The sequence below is a fragment of the Pinus tabuliformis genome, chromosome X (genome assembly GCF_031772625.1).
Source record: "Pinus tabuliformis cultivar Carrire ecotype Pingquan chromosome X, CPIR1, whole genome shotgun sequence".
Classification (NCBI taxonomy): domain Eukaryota; kingdom Viridiplantae; phylum Streptophyta; class Pinopsida; order Pinales; family Pinaceae; genus Pinus; species Pinus tabuliformis.
The window spans coordinates 1,189,018,196-1,189,023,313 of record NC_142308.1 but is presented as its reverse complement, the minus strand read 5'-3'; positions in this window follow the sequence as shown (position 1 = coordinate 1,189,023,313).

Genomic DNA, 5,118 nt, shown 5'->3' with positions numbered 1-5,118 from the left:
CAAAAGATTTTGCGTGGTGTTCGACGCCAAGTCCTTTATTCACACCACGTGAATTGTACTGCAGTACCTTGAGGATCATTATCATTATCGGTGATTCCTCTCGCGCTTGTTAATAGTTTACATCATTGACTGGTAATCAAGCGATGTCTTTCCATGTTCGATTTCAGAACATTTCTCACATGGATTGACTTGTACTTCGAGTGAAGATCGGGCGAGATTGAAGACCCCGGATCTAGTTTCATCCATCCGGGCTGCGATATATATTCAGGGAAATAAAGACATTAAATGTACAAGCATTGCAGCATAGATAATCATCCTACCAAAAGGATGATGGCTCTATCAGAATCATCAGTCTACACTCAGACGATTGTCTGTCCTATGTACATAAAAATGAATTTATAAAGCTGAGCATGGGAATGCATGCCTCAGCTAGATCATGAAAACAGTATGAAGATAATGTATTGTATTGTATCTTATTACAGGTCTCCTCCCAGCATTGAAAGAACTTCGGATCCTCATAATAAAGCATTTCACCCGACACCAAAAGGTTAACGGCCTCATACTTTAGGGGCCAACTATTATAGACATTTTTGTGCCTTACAACTCCAAGCATGAAATGTCCATAAACCAAAGGCTCCTAAGTCCCTAAAAGTGTTGTTCTAACCCCTAAAGGAACAAGGTCAACAGATTACAGCTTCTCCCAGAAGTTCTCCACCAGAAACTGCTCAGAATAAGTCAAAACAGGATCATTTTAGCTGCTCCACTGGCTAGGTGCATTGCATTTCACCTAAATACACTGGCTGGGTGCATTGCAATGCACTTAAATACACTGTGAGGGTGCGTTGGGCGAGAAATGACAAATGGCAGTGTCATTCCGCGAGGTGGAGAGACAATGGAAGCTTCCAAAATCTTCTCCTGTGACACTTGCCTCACTGAATTCGACCAAGGATGAGTAAGAGGCCTTCAGTCTCCAAGTGGAAGCAAGAACTGACAGAGAGAAGACACTAATCAAATCACAAGCTGACTCATCCTCCTTACACATATCTATATATGGATCCCTCATCCCAGAGATCTAGAGGCTGGAATTTTGCATATTGTAAGGAATTGTTGTTGGTTTTGAGGCAAACATCAGAGTATTGGGTGATCTATGCTTTGTTGGAGGTGAAGAGGGGCTTCTTTGCTGGGAGGTTGATGCTGGGTCAGGAACCATCGGTTGTAACTCCTCTTGGATCTTTTCTTGTTTATCAATAAAAACTATTTGAATTTTTCCTCCATGCTTTTGTATCATTGATGCTTGTTACATTTGTATGGTTTACCTAAATCTGATCCTAAGTTGTTTATGAATATAGATCCATGTCTTGGTATAGTGTTCTTCTTTTGTGATCTTACAGGTACTTGGTGAAGCTGGGCAAGTAAAGGAGCAGGTAGCTGGAGACTGTCAAAGAAGAGAGGGATTGGATCAAAGGATTAGCGCAAGACACAGGTTGGTTCTTTCTATTCCTCTCTATCTATAGTTCATAAAGGAAATACAAAAGTAGTTTTTCTCTGTTTGTTTCTAAGGTAGGTGTCACACCTTAGTGGGATAGAACAGTTCTAAATAGACACTTTTCCCGGTAACAATGCTTACATACACAATGGAAATAAACTAGCTCGGGAGATGGTATCTTATCTTTGAGAAGAGATGCGGTGGCTACATGCCTCTGAATTGTGTTACAATGAGGCTCAAAGGTCTATTTATTGTTGAAAAACAATGGAAAATGCTAAACATCCAAAAACCTAACCCTAGGAGATGAAGTGCCAAAATTGTGGGTCCCGTTGGGGTAAATTGGTACATCAATTTCCTAGGGTCGTAACTTTGGCATATGATCGTCGTTTGACGTGCACGATACCTCGTTAGAAAGATCTATACCAAGACTACAAATTTTGGCTTCAAATGAAAGTCAAAGACTTACATTTTCCCATTTTCCAAAGAAACATCTTTTAGGGCCTTAAAACAGCTTTGGAAGTTGAGGACCTGAAAAACAACCAAAAATGGTAAATTGTGCTACAATTAAGGAAACTGAACAACTGAAAGAAAAAATGGTTGTGGTCCAAGTGGAATATGAGGGTGGCAACCAATATCCACCTAGATCATTCAGCCTCCCAGTCAGACTCCTTCTGGGCACTATGCAGTGGCAAGCCTTAAGTCAGCATCCTGCCTCCTTGAACTACGCAATTGTGCAATACTTAAGACTCTCTCTCTCATGTACTATGCAGTGGAAAACTTAAAGGCTCAAGACTGCCTCAATGAGCTCCTCAAATGTGTAGTCATTCTTCCCATGTGTCCATAACTGCACACTATGTAGTATCAAGCCTTAGTCCTCCAGTCATGACCTCTAGAACTGTGCATTGTGTAGTCTCAAGCCTCAATACTTGTTGTAGCGACTACAACCACCCTCCAAAATTTTCCCTATGCTTCGTTTTAGAGCTTCCCTTCTAAACAGCAACAACTAATCTTAAAATGATTCAGGTACTTGTGCTTTAAATGAGCTTTATTATTTTCATCTTTTTTTGTGTTTTCTCACTTAGTTTTTTTTCTAATCCACAAGTCGATCTCTTGACTTGATCCTTTGATAGTTATGGGCTTGCCTTAGAGAACTACACAATTCTTTAGGGAAACTGGCAATTCTCTTGGAATTGTGTAGTCCTGACTGCTAGTGAGCCTTGATATCAAGAAATGTGTAGTACTGAAGGGTAGCAAGCCTTGAGCTGGGACATTGTGTAGGCAGGAGAGGCAGCCCAGAGCCACTCAACCTAGAAATTGCACAGAACCTACTGTGCTCAGAATCTACTTAGTGCATGAGATAGAGAGTTGACTAGTCCTTCCCAGAACTGTGTAATATTTCCGAGAAATGCATGGCATCTTTTCCTGAAAAAAATGTGAAAAAGAAAAAAAAGATCCCTAAAAAATAGGGATCTTTTCTTAGCAACTTGAAGGAGGCACTTGAGTTATTTTGGAAACTTCCGCCAAGTGTCGATTTTTCCTTGATTTTTGGCATGCACATCATAAACCCTAACTTGACCAAATATATTCAATTAAGGCTGCTATAGCTCATTTTCTCATTCGATATTGGAGCTCTGGCATTCTTGAGGATATCAAGGAACCTTCAGTGCGATCATCGTCACTTTTTTGGGAAATTTTTTCTTTTCTAGTCTTTTGCCGCTTTTTATGTCTCTTTTTGTTGTCTAGTTTGTGAGGGTGTTGTTTCAATTATTTCTTTGAATGACTACTGGCGCTTTCACTTGTTTTAGCTTATAGAAGTGTTGTTTCAAGTTTTAGATTCCCTTTCCCAAGTGTCGCATGAGTTATCCTGTTTTTGCACCAACGGTCGCCATTGCGGAGAATCTCTTCACATGCTTCATTTTCCTTTAGTTTAACTGATTGTTCCATTTGTTTCACATGCATGCATTAATAATTAGTCAAATCTGTACTCAAAATCACACCATCCTTTAGATCTGTTTGATTTTCACACTCCCCCTGGGTAGATCTGGTTCCCCTTACCCGGATCTCACGCTTCACTGCATGCACTCCACAATCTAAGAGCTCAACGCATCTACCTTGGCTTCTAGAATTGTGATGAGTCTGTCCTAGGCTAGCTCCAAATGCACATTGTGCAATTCCAGGAGTCAGCCTCCCAGCTTGGCCACTAATACTGTGTAGTGTGCAGTCTCTCCCAACCTTGGCCCAAGACTGAACTATGCATTGCATAGTTCTAATCATCAAGCTTCCCTAATGACTATTGAGAATGCTCAATGCGATGTTAGCACAGTTAGCTAGTGACCTCTGTCAGCCAGAAATACACAATCCCTTCCATCATGACCCTAACTTGTTGCTTGATTTTGTATTGAAGTTGCTTTGGTTTTTAAGCTGACATTTGCTTTCCATGAGTGTCTTCTCTATCCCACAGGTACAACAGTTGTTGATCATCTCTCAAGTAGTTGCAATTAACATGTCATCCAAGGGATCTACATCAAAGGAAACCACTAAGAGAAGTACTGGGGAAGCAGTTGAGAAGACATCAGTGGGTTTTCTAGTATGTGCAGATTCTGAGTTGTCCATTGAGAAGGGTTCAACACTGACATGACAGAAAATCAAAGATGCTATTGTAGAGAAATTCAAGGAAGACTCAAAGGACTAATAGGTTTATCCTAGTATCCAATGGTCAGGCTTATACAAGGTTTCATGTAGGTACCTCGCCTTCCCATGTGTGGACATTATCAGCTAGGTTGTCTCACACATAGATGAACATACTATGACATTGACTAGTTCTAGTGGGATAAACTTGCCAACCTCATGGTAGAGAACTTTCAGTAGATGTATCATTTACTCCAGCTGGTGAAGAACATGGACTCATTTTTCTATGCTACCCATAGCTTTGGGAACACTAGATATATCGTCAAGCGCTGGGTGAAAGAGCCATCAAAGTTTAGAAAAACACCCACTCATGTTTACAAGACGAAGTCTCTTAGGAAGGCTTATAAATTCTTGATCATATTTGCCTGTAAAATATATGGTCAAGAGAACACAAAAACCTTTCCTAAAGGGTAGGTTGTCGTACTAGACTAGTTAGTGAGTGATGGGAAGCCATTCAACTAGTCAGGCTTGTTGGCTCATCAGTTGAAGATCCATGGGGCTAACGCTCAGAATCCACCCAAGAATGAGCAAGAAAGGCTTTACATGTCTGCATACTTATTGGATTTAATCTATGCCCAACAATAATTCCCTGGCATGTGCTGGACATAAACACTAAAAGAGAATATCATCAACATCTATTGCAAGTTTCTTTCTGATTACAGATATCGAGTAGTGATGGCAAGGTTGAATGACCATTTTATCATCCCGTTATACAAGATTATCTTTGGTTAGTATCCACATTGCATGTCCCAAGAAGCAATGGAGGTGATAGTAAACATTGCAAATTGGTATGCCACACCAGGTGGCACCTTCATTAGAGTGTTTGGCAGAGAGAAGCCTCCACATGTCCTACCAAGGTATTCCGCTGACAAGCTCATCATGCAAGAGGTTTCATATCACCTCTCCATAGGGCTGTCAGTAGGAATGCACATGAAGAATAAAGT